The following is a 12,569-nucleotide window of genomic DNA, read 5'->3' as shown; positions in this document are numbered from 1 at the left end:
TTCATAGCAACACAAAAAATGGACTAAGACAAAGTTATATCTAGGGAGGGAAAAGGAGAAAAAGGGAATAAGGGGAAAAAATGAAAAGAATAAACTTCAGCTGTATCAGTAAAGTCATATTCTTACAGTAGCTGTAGAGGAGATGTAAAATAATAACATAACTTTTTGCATAACAGATACACATCTTTTACGTATTATGTTTGAGTTAATCCTTTAAATCATAAAACAGCAGTTTCTTGAACTTAAAAGCCTTACCAAGATAATGAAAGGTCAGGGTCTATGAACAAACTTAAAGTGGTTTTAAAAGCAAAGAAACTCAAACTGTCCCTCTTACTAGTACAGTATATTGCTTTATTTCATGGGTGAGATGGGATTTATTTTGCAGCTTTTACTTTTTCTTTTCTGTTTTGAGATAGTCTTTAATTAGGGTGACCAGACGTCCCACTTTTGAACAATTTGTCCCGCGTCCCGCGGTGTTTTAAAAAAGTCCCGATTTTTGGAAAGAATGCTGGGGAATGTGGGAGAACAAAAAGGGAATATACAGCTTTCGGTTGCCATGTGCCTATTTTGCCAGAATGAGTTTTATATTATTTTTGTTAATTTTATAATATTAAACTGTAATAATAACAAATAATTGCTGAGAAGTGATTATCCAGAACTGCTTATCAAAGTTTGCATTGTTGCCAGGCCCCGCCCTGCCGCGTCCCCCACCCCGCCCCCCGGCCATGTTCTCCCGCCTTACAGATGTTAAAATCTGGTCACCCTATCTTTAATCCATTTCTTAGGCTAGAGTGCTATGGTTAGCCTAGGTCACAGCAACCTCAAACTTCTGGGTTTAAGTGATCCTCCTGCCTCAGCCTCCCAAGTAGCTGGTATTATGGGCACCCACCACCATGCCTGGCTAATTTTTTGTATTTTTAGTAGAGATGGGGTCTTGCTCTTGCTCAGGCTGGTCTCCAACTCCTGAGTTCAAGGGACCCTCCCACCTCAGCCTCTAGGGTGCTAGGGTTATAGGCGTGAGCCACCATGCCTGACTGCAGCTTTTGCTTCTAAGGAATTAGAAGTAACAAATTCTATTTTTTTTTTTATTGCAAACATGGGGTACAGTGTAGTGTTTTCATATACAATTTGAAATATTTTCATCAAACTGGTTAACATAGACTATGTGTCATTTACTTAGTTATTGTATTAAAACATTTAAACTCTAGTTTTAGAAAAGTTCGCTTGTACCCTTGTTAGACAGACCATCTAGGTGATCCTTCCAGTCACCCTCCCACCACCCATCCACCCTTCTCCCCTCCCCACCCCCTCCCCACATTCTTGGACTAGAATATAGTTTCATTTGAGAACTATAGATTAGTTTCATAATAGGGCTGTGCTAATTCATTCATGCTGCTACAATGAAATACTGTGGACTGGAGGGCTTAAAACAACAGAAATTAATTTCTCAGACTGGGGAGTCCAGGATGGAGGCACCAGCAGATTTGGTGTCTTCTTGCTCTTTGATGTTTTCTTGCTGTGTCCTCAGGTGGTGGAAGAGACAGGGCAGCAATCTGGGCCCTCTTTTACAAGGCACCAATCCAATTCATTTGGGCTCTGCCCTCATGACCTAATCTCCCAAAGGCCCCACCTTCTATTGCATTGGTGATCAGGTTTCAATATATGAATTTAGGTCATAGCAGATATAATATCACATACTGATTTGGGAGATGGCAAAATGTGAAAAAATAAGTATCTTAAAATACATAAAATACAGCACATTTAATATTTTTAAAGCATTTTAGTTAATGCTTGTAAAGAATTATTCAGAACTTGCCCCAAGATTTATGATTAAGGCAATGTATAACTTAGTAATGTAACAACATCATATATTATTAGCTAGCGATTTTCCTTACATCCCAGGGTCACGTAAAGTTTATTAGAAAAACTGTACACGATAAGATGACCTTAAGAATTTATTCATTCTACCAGCGATACACTTCTGTGTCGTACTGTTACACAGGTGGTTGTGTTTTCTAAACTGTTAGCTCTGTGTCCTATTCTCACCACAGCAATTTCATATTTATGCGGGTTTGGATTGAAGGCATAACCTGAGATACATCGTTCCTAGCTTTAAAAACAAAGATCAATAACAGCTCAGCTGCCAGTACCCTTGTTAAATCTGTCCCTTATCTATCAGACTGCGGTATATAGCAGCAGACTGTGTAATTACAATTCTTCATAGCTCTACAAACTTTCTCTGACATCAACATGATTATTTCCAGGGAAGCTATAACTTTAAGTAATTCCTTGAACTTCAAACTGCACGCATCAGCACCTTGGATTCAACATTTTAAGTGTCAGCAGATCATCTTTTAAAAATGGATATTTCCTAGAACACTTGGTTTGAAACTAGAAAGTCATGCGGTTCTTCAAAATTTTCACAGGCCTATGTGGGCTTTTTGTTGTTGTTATTTTTCCTTTTCAGAAATAAAACTAGATCCTCCTCTTACTTGAAAAGACTTCTAATATCTCAAATAATACCAAGAATACCTGGAGAAATAACAAATGTTCCTCACTTATGAAAAGATAGGTTTTTAAGGGTCATTAAAATAATGGGGAAGGCCATATACAAAGGGAAGCTTCATCTTACAAAGAGTTTAAATTTCTCATTTTAAAGAGAAACCCTGCTAATAAATTGAAATGAAGCCTGACTTTCTGTGAAGGTTTCTAACTGATCTTGGGTTTTCCTCTTATCTTGCAAATTCAGCCAGGCTGATCTTTTCTAAAATGATAATCTGATAGCATCACATAAATCAACGGGTTAAAAATCCATCTTGAGAATGTGGTATATTGTTCTGTTTCCAGCTTTAGCAAAGTAGACAGATTCTTCCACTGAAAAGCAGCAGAAATTCTAGATGAAATGTTGAAAATATATATATATATTTGAAGGTTTCAAAGAGCAACCAGGGGAGTGAGCATTGAAGGGTCAAAATTCCAAGAGAAGGGAAGAACGGAGATGCTTCTGACATGAGGACAGCTGTCTGCCTCAGAGGACCTGGCAATGGAATTTGGCAGCCTGCACCCAATAATGGGGGCTGCAGACTTCAGAGGGGTGCAAGTAAGGGGACCATATACCAATAGGGGGGATGATGCATCAGTTTAAGCTGAACATTAGGAAATCTCAATAAACTAGTAAATAAAAATTAGAATTTAAGGGCCACCAATGACAAGGAGCCCATGTAAACATTTCATGCTTTTAATTTAGATGCCCGGAGGTCTACATCAAAGATGTAAGGGCTAATAGACTAATATTCCCAAAGACTAAAACCTGGTCAGATCAGCTCTACCCTCAACTATATCAAACCAATATGTCTTTAGCCTAAAGGACTGCTAGAAACAAAATTAAATCTTGCCTCAAAGAAAATAACTTTAACAGACAATTAAATTACCTCTGTAATTCATGTACAGTATCTGACTTTGCATAACAGTTTTCAAAATGTTTATTATTCAGCTTACTAGTAGGCAAGACTAACTCTAATAGACAACAGAATAAAGAGCAAAGAGCTATTTACAAAAGAAAGAAAAGATTTACTAGAGATTCAGATATTTAACCAAATGTCCAATAATGATAGAATTTTAAAAATCAGCGATTAAAAAAAAAAAAAAGATTCACAGGAGACCTGATCATATTAGAGCTACCACGGATTTTAAAATAAATGTGATTCCAGATAGAAGATATGATTAGGAATTTAAAAATTATTGGAATCTATAAAAGAAATGTAAATAGAAATTGCACAACTTAAAACTATAATTTACTAGCATTTAATAGATTTTATACAACAATAGAGAGAATTTGTAAATTGGGAGATTGATGAGTAGAATGTAATAAGACTAACAATGATTTTGAAGACATAAAAATATGTATATGCATCCAATAAAAGGTATAATATATGTGCTATTGAAGTTTACAGAAAGTGAGGAGAGAAAATGTAGCAGAAATAAAATTTGAGAGATATTGACAGAGAATTTTCTAAAGTAGATGAAATATCAAGATAAAAATTCAAAAATAACTATAATCAAAATGCTGAATAAATAAATGGATATGGAAAACTACACCTTGGGACCTCATAGTAAAGATGCTGAAGACAAAAAGAAAAATCTTAAAAACACCACCCCCAATAGATCATCTCTAAAGGAGTGAAAATCAGAATTCTTGAATTCTCTACAGAATTTCGGAAGTCAAGAGGCAAAGATGTTTAAAGAATGTGTTTTAAAGCAATGAAATAAAATAACTGCAAAAGGCAAAGATGATAAAAATAATTTTCAGGAACAAAGATTTATGCAGATAAAGAGTGCTATATAACCTCAGTTATTAAGATACTATGGAACTGGTACAAATAGTGATGGAACAATAGACCAGAATCCAGAAATCAATCCATAAATATCCATACATTTAATTTATGACAAAGCTACTGATGTGTAAAAAAGGATGCAACTTGGGACAAATATGACTGAATTGATTAGATATTCCTGTGGAATAAATATTTTGATTCACAATTTCTTATTTCCGGATATAAAAATTAACTCATGCCTGTCATCCTGTAACTCTGGGAGGATGAGGTGGGTGGATCACCTGAGCTCAAGAATTTGGAGACTAGTCTTAACTAGATAGAGAAAGACCTTCTCTCTAAAAATAGCTAAGCATCGTGGTAGGCACCTGTAGTCCCAGTTACCTGGGAGGCTGAGGCATGAGGATTGCTAAGAGTTTGAGGTTGTTGTGAGCTGTGATTCCAAGGCACTGTACTGAGAGTGACAAAGTGAGACTCTGTCAACAACAAAAAATTAACTCAAGGTGGATTTTATTATGTATTTTCTTACACCCCCTTAATATTTTGACAAAAGTTAGGCATAATATTCTTTTTATGAACCCAATAGAAATGCATACATATGTTCACAAATAATCATGTGAGGATATTAATAACAGTACGATTTGTAATAATCCAAAACTAGGAACAACTCATAAATAGCAGCATAAATTATAATATGGTCAAAACATGGAAAGCCATTATCTCTGTGGAATGAATGCAATGCAATGCATACAGAGAGGAGAAATCTCACAATGTTGGCGAAAGAATCCAGACACAACAGAGTGCATAATGTAAATTTTAACATTTATAAAATGTTGAAACTCAGCTATGGCATTAGAAATCAGAGTAGTGGTTATCCTTGGGGACCAAGATGTTAATGAAAAGGAGACTACTGGTCCAAAAGTTGATCATATGAATTGGGCCAAACTGGTCATACCCAACTAAAACAGAGTTGAGAGTCTAAAAGCACTCGGACCAAATAACATTGCTCCAACAATATAATTCCTTGCAGGCCTGGCTGTTGAAACTGCTAGTTTTATCTGACATCGATGGAAACATCCTACTGCTACTCTAAGACCAGTTCTACTATCAGTAGCCAATCAGAGGTTGCTGGCTCCCCAAAATTTTACCAGTGCTAACAAACTTTCTGGAAAAATAATATGTGACATTTCTCCCTTTTATAAAACCTCCAAGCTCCTTGTTGTTCTCTGGACATACTGAAGGACCACCTGGTCTGCCTGTATGCCCCAATTGAAATTCTTGCTTTCCAGATAAAATATTTTAGACATATATATATATATTTGACCTTAACACTGATAAAATTCGATTTCTTTATAAGGAATAGACATTGTATAAATATGCTTCTTGTGTACTAATTCCTCAGTTTGTACACTTACAAGTTCTATATATACATTTCAAGAAAATTATATAGAAACTCCTTTAAATTATCTACCAAATATAATCTGACTGTAGCAGTTGGCTTAGACTGAGTTTTGCTGTATTTTTTTCTTTTTTTAGTTTTGCTGTATTAACAAAGGATCCAACAATACCAGTGGCTTACCACAGCAAGTATTTCTTTTCCATTCACGTATGTGTTGTTTGGGGGCAGTCTTCTGATTTGAGAGCAGTGGTAGGCTTATAGAATGGCTCTTAATTTTCCACTCAGATTTGGCAAACCTCGCTTCTTGCTCACATTCTACCAGCCAAAACAATTTATGTGGACAAGTGTGACATCAAATAGGGCACAGGAGGAATGGCACCAGGCACAATGGCTTGCAAGGTCATCCATCATCTTTCCCCACCTACACCAGCATTCTCATCTGCTGTACCAAATACTTTAAGTGTCAGTAAGAAAGAGTTGTTTGTGGTTCACTACACTTACTCTGCTATCTCTGGGCTCTAAGACTTGGGTCACCCCATATTCTTGGCTTGTAATACCCTTCTACTTCACTACTTTTTCTTTTACCTGACTAAATACTGCCTATAATTCTTTAAGATTTGATTCAGAAAAATCAATGCATGATATTTATACCCTACATGGAATGATCAGACATATACCATTATGTATATTTGTGTTAATAGCAGGTAAACCTAACCATGAATAGTTTATTTCTGGGGTTCTCCTCTTCTGTGAAACTTACTTTGACCACTTCAGGACAGGCAGGGGGCACCTGTACCTCAGATATTCTCTGTGCCCATTGTTGCCACTGCACACATGAGGTGTGACAATTACATATATGAACATGCCACCGTGTGCTTACATTGGCAGCACTATACAAACAACCTGGTAATGTTTCATAATCTTGGTATATCAGTGTCTCACAGGTGTGTTTATGTCAATGTGTGGAGGTTTCTTGTTGAGTGGCATTCATTATGTTGTGACGTGTTTTTGTATGTTATTGCAGGAATGCAGGAGCTTGATTACAACAATGAAAAAACATTAAATTTCTTGCTAAATTTGGCAAGAGTAGAAGTGAAATCAGGGATATGTATAGTCCAAGTTTCCATGAAGAAAAGTGCAGAAAAAATTGCAAAAATTCAGTAACTTGTGCATCAAATCATTAACTGATTGTAAGAAGCACGGCAGACCAAGTAAACATTGATAGAGAAACAGGAAAATCTTAGCCTGAAAAACTCATGGCTCTTGTATCACAACAATGCACCAGCTTACATAGCACGTTCTGTGAGGGACTTTTTAGCCAGGAAACAGATAACTATATTGGAACAACTTCCCTCACCTGATCTGGCTCCCAGTGACTTCTTCTTTACCCAAAGATAAAGGAAATATTGAAAGAAAGACATTTTGATGACATTCAGGACACTAGGTAATATGATGACAATTCTGAAGGCCATTCCAGAAAAGATTTCCAAAATCGTTTTGAAGGGTGAACTAGGCACTAGCATCAGGGCATAGCTTCCCAAGGGGAGTGCTTTAAAGATGACCATAGTATTATCTAGCAATGAGGTATTTAGTACTTTTTCTAGAATGAGTTGATGGACTAAATTATCAAACCCTTATATCTTAGTGTTCTGTAATTTTTGTTCACAAGCTTGTTACCCCCACTAAATTATAGGTCACTTAAGCATAAGGATAATATTTCACTACATGTTTACCTAGCACGTAGTAGGTGCTCAATAAATACTGATTGAATTACTACATGTGTCATATGCATAAGAAAAAGCAAAGGTGACTATTATCACCCTAATACAATAACTGATGATTCTTATTTTGTTATGTTCTCACTTTTCTAAAGCACTTTTTTTTTTTTTTGAGACAGACTCTCACATTGTCGCCCTTGGAAGAGTGCCATGGTGTCATAGCTCACAGTAACCCCACACTCTTGGGCTCAAGTGATCCTCTTGCCTCAGCCTCCCAAAGGGCTGGGACTATAGGCACCCACCACAACACCTGGCTAGTTTTAGAAGGGTCTCGCTGTCGTTCAGGCTGGTCTTAAACCTGTGAGCTCAGGCAAGCCATCTGCCTCGGCCTTCCAGAGTGCTAGAATTCCAAGAAGGAGCCACCACACCTAACAAGCTGTAGAAACAATATAGAAGTTTACTGTGTATAAACCAATGGAATACACATCTATTATTGAAATGCAGAAGCTAGTTCTCAGCAAATCTGGTATTCGGGTAGAGGGACAGCTCATGAAATTGGCTAGTGTCCCACTCCCAGTATAAATGCTAAGAAAAACCACTCACATGGGAATATTTAAAGCATGTAACATATGAAGTGTGAGATATATATAACCCTGGAGCATTAAATGGATGGCAAATGACCAATATAAATATTTATTCCCCTCTCCTTTGAGAGTTAGTGAATCATTTATGTATTCCAATATATCTTCCTAGGTTTGCTCCTTCAGATGACAGAGAAATGATCTTTGGAAAAATACCACCCCACACTCCTTAATGAAAGCAGTGAAGCTGTTTATCACAGCCACCCTAATTATACAGTACGACATTTTTAAGGAGTTCTGATAAAAAGTAATGGATAGGAAAATGCCTTTAGTTGGCTATGGTAACACAACTTCTAGAGAAACATCTCATACTCACTTCTGAGAAGGTGAGACAGTCGTCTTTTCTCACTTACTTCAAGAAATTCCTAATACTATGAATTTCCTGACCTCATTCTACTGACTTGAGTATTTCACGTTTTTTCCCCTGGGTGTAATAATTCGTTTATGCAGTGTTCCTGTTTACGTGTTTAGGTATCTCTACGTAAGCATGTCCACTGCTTTAAGACTTTTAGCCTGAAGTTGTTTTTGCTCAACTAATTTCCCTCTGGTTGAAGGATGCCCTAACATAAACACAATCAGTATCAGTGTGAACGTAGTAACAACTGTTTCCTATGGACTGCACACTATGCCGAGTGTACGGGACACACATGGAACTTCATCTGATGCTCACAGTAGCCTTAAAGTCAGGGGTCTTACCATCTCCCTTTGCATATGAAGAAACAGACTTGGGGAACATTATTAGTTACTCACCTGACGTCAGCCAGCAGCCAAAGGAAAGTTCAAGTATTAGATTTGGCTTTGAAATCAGAGTTTATCTTCTTATCTATAACATACTAAAACCCTTTAATGCTTTTAAGGGAATCTCAGGGTAAAAGCCATTAGGGCCGTGGTTCTCCACCTTCCTAATGCTGTGACCCTTTAATACAGTTCCTCAAGTCGTGGCAACCCCCCAACCATAAAAGTATTTTCCTTGCTACTTCATAACTGTAATTTCATTACTGTTTTGAATCCTCAGGTAAATATCTGATACACAGGATGTATTCTCATTGTTACAAAGGGGTTGCAACCCACAGGTTGAAAACTGCTACCTTAGGGGCTCGCTTTAATAGTTTTGGAACACAAATGTCTTAACAGTGCTATGGTGAAAGTCAGTTTGCACACCGGAGCAATCTGCTTGCTGGGGATGGACTTGCCAGTTATTTCAGGATTGTCTGCCTGCCATTTTCTAGGTCCTTCATGTATGAGATTTTTTTTCTTATCTTATAGATTCCCTAGCATCTAGGATAATCATGAATCATTGATTGTTTCTGTTAAGTAAGTCCTTTTCTATCCACCACAGTCCCTCCGGCCAGTCTTCTCAGGCCTTCGTTTAGAACGGCCACTACTAAAGGCCTGATTTTGCCATTGAGTATTCTCTGCACATAGATTCCATCTCCAGTCATCATTGAGGACTCAAGAAGCTGATAATTTGTGCTCATGTCCAAATTATTGCATGTACATTTTCTGTTCTTGGCTAAAAAATAATTTCTCATAAGCAGATGGTTCTCTGAAAATCCTAAAAAAACAAACACTTCACTTGAGGACATTAGCCAGTCCTCCAGCAAAATTATTTCCCCTATTTATTTATTTTGCAACAGCAGCAGAGAAACTAGAGATCACTGCTTTGTAAGGAAACATTTTCTTAATAACAAAGGAAAGAATTAACATCAGTCTTGGCTATTCTATGTGCCAGGTCCTGTGCTCAAGATAATTTACGTGGATTGCCTCACTTCATCCTCACAACAACCTTATAAATTAGGAGCTCTGACTCTATCTTTATGCTTTTTGTTTTTGGAAATTCAAAGCCTCAAACTTACTTCTTCTGCGTTTTATCTTATTTTATGCATCCCATTGTTTTAGCGATTTGGGAACATTTTGGATTCTGACTTTTTCCATTGCTGTGCGTTCAGTCAAAATGTGTGTCATTAATTTTTTTGTTTCCTTCTCTTGTTATGTGTATTGTCTAACACAATTCTATTTATATTTGAAACAAAGATAAAGGGCATTTTGTTCTTATTATACAGACACACTGAGAACATTCCTGCCTGAGATGCCATTTTTAAATAAAGTCATGACAGGATAACTTCAAATACAAAGTAAACAGAAGATAGAAGAGTTCTCAAACTTTTTAATGTATTCAATTTAAGATTTATTGGGGTATCACAAGGGACATATTCCTCAGAACATCCTAAGAGTTGAAAAAATGTTTTCACATTCTGTTTAAGCTCATAAGCTGTTTCTAGTTTCCTTTCAGGGTCATTATGACTGACACTATAAGGAATAACAATGTCAAAAAATCTATCTGTCCATTTCAAACTCATCTTCTAACTCAGGATATATTAGTCTGCATGGAACGGAACATCAGTATTGTCAAAAATATGACATTCAGCTAACCTTAAAGAAAATTGTTACTTTTGAAAATAGGAAGTCTTACCCCATGGTTCATGGATATTCTTCAAAGAGTCTCTCACCTCAAGGTATCAAATATAGAATTCCATGTAAAAGAATGTATAAATTTGCATTTTGGAAGAGATAGCGTCCATGGTTTTTACCTAATTCTCAAAGGTTTTTACTGGATTCTCGTGGTTTTTACCTGATTCTTTATATCTATGATATAAAAAAAAATGATAAGCCCACTATTTTGAAAGAAAAATACAACAAAATGTGAAAGAATAGAACTAGTGAGATGCCACTCTTTGTTTTTCCTCTACTACAAAAAATATATACTCACAAGTGGATTAAAAAAAAACTCTTCTCTTACTCCCACAAACTTAGCTTAATTAGATCACTTATGAGAATTGAAAGTATTACAAAAAACATACGTAGTCATTGATACTATCATAATATAGGAACGTTAGCCTACTGTAATGGCAAAAACTGCATCATACAGGAGAGAAATAACATCTTCTGAACACCTGCTCTATGAACGGCGCATTGGCAACTGCTATTCCCATTATACTAATGTGAAAACTGAGATTGTAGGATTGAAACTCTTGTTCTCAGACATACCAAGAATGAGCTCTTGAGAACAGAGCGGGGTGCTATTTAGTCTGCTTGCAGATAAGTGCAAACATGTGTCTATCTGGACCACTTTTAAGAGACATGGGGCAGGGAATCATAGGCTGCTTTAATTGGTTGACTGGGCAATTTGAAAGACATAAGAAAGACCCATGATCTCAAATCGCCCTTCTGGAAGGGTCAACACTGATGAAAATTTGAGAGAACAACAAAGGGCAAAATATTTTAAATGACACAGGGAGACCTTAGCATAACTAAGTATAAAACAGAAAGAAGGAAAGATGTGGAGGTAATAAAAAGAGCTAAATCCTCGAGTCCACAAAGACAGGGCTACTATCGTGGATTATTATATATTGCAGAATAACTAGGAGCGTATAACTGAAGATGTTCTTTAAATGAAAAGCTGATAAGTGTTTGAGCTGTTAGATGTCTCAGTTACCTAGATTTGAACATTTTACGCTGTATGCTTATATCAAAATATCACATGTACTCCTTAAATATGTATAATTTATATATATATATATTTAATTTTATGTATATATCCATAAAGTTAAAAATAAAAAAAAAATAAGTAGGAGACAAACCAAAGTTAAACTGACTGGAAATGTAAATTAAAAAAAAAAAAAGGAACAACTTTATCAGGAGCCATGAAAGAATCATCATTAAAACTGCAGCAGCGGCTCAGCACCTATAGCTCAACCGGCTAAGGCGCCAGCCACGTACACCTAAGGTGGCGGGTTCGAATCCCCACCCCGGACCCGCCAAACAACAATGACGGCTGCAACCAAAAAATAGCCGGGTGCTGTGGCGGGCGCCTGTGGTCCCAGCTACCTGGGAGGCGGAGGCAGGAGACTCGCTTGAGCCCAGGAGTTGGAGGTTGCTGTGAGCTGTAATGCCACGGCCCTCTACCCAGGGGGACAGCTTGAGGCTCTGTCTCAAAAAAAAACAAACAAACAAACAAACAAAAAAACTGCAGCAGGTATTTTAAGAAATGAGTCGTATGAACAACTCCATGCTATCTAATTTGAAAATATACAAAATGGACATGTTTCTAGAAAAATCAATTTAACAAAACTAAATTAGAAAGGAAAGATAATCTCAATGTTCTCAATGTTACAAAAATTGAGCAGATATTTAAACTTTCTCACCAAAAACACCCCAACAATCACACACACATTCACACACACACACACACACACACAATTAACAGGCCCAGATAGGTTCAGAGAGAAATTCTAACAAAAGTCAATAGATCAAAGATTTCAATGTTATATGAGGGTTGTCTAGAAAGTACCCAGTCATGTAATATGAAAAATAGCATTCATAATTACTGAGTACTTTCTCAATAACCCTTATATATGTTTTTTCATAGACTAAAAAGAAAAAGCACTATAAATTATTTTTCATATGATCATCTTGACTC

This window comes from Otolemur garnettii, unplaced genomic scaffold (assembly GCF_000181295.1).
Source record: "Otolemur garnettii isolate 467f Iridium unplaced genomic scaffold, OtoGar3 scaffold00015, whole genome shotgun sequence".
NCBI classification, from domain to species: Eukaryota; Metazoa; Chordata; class Mammalia; order Primates; family Galagidae; genus Otolemur; species Otolemur garnettii.
This window is presented reverse-complemented; position numbering follows the sequence as displayed.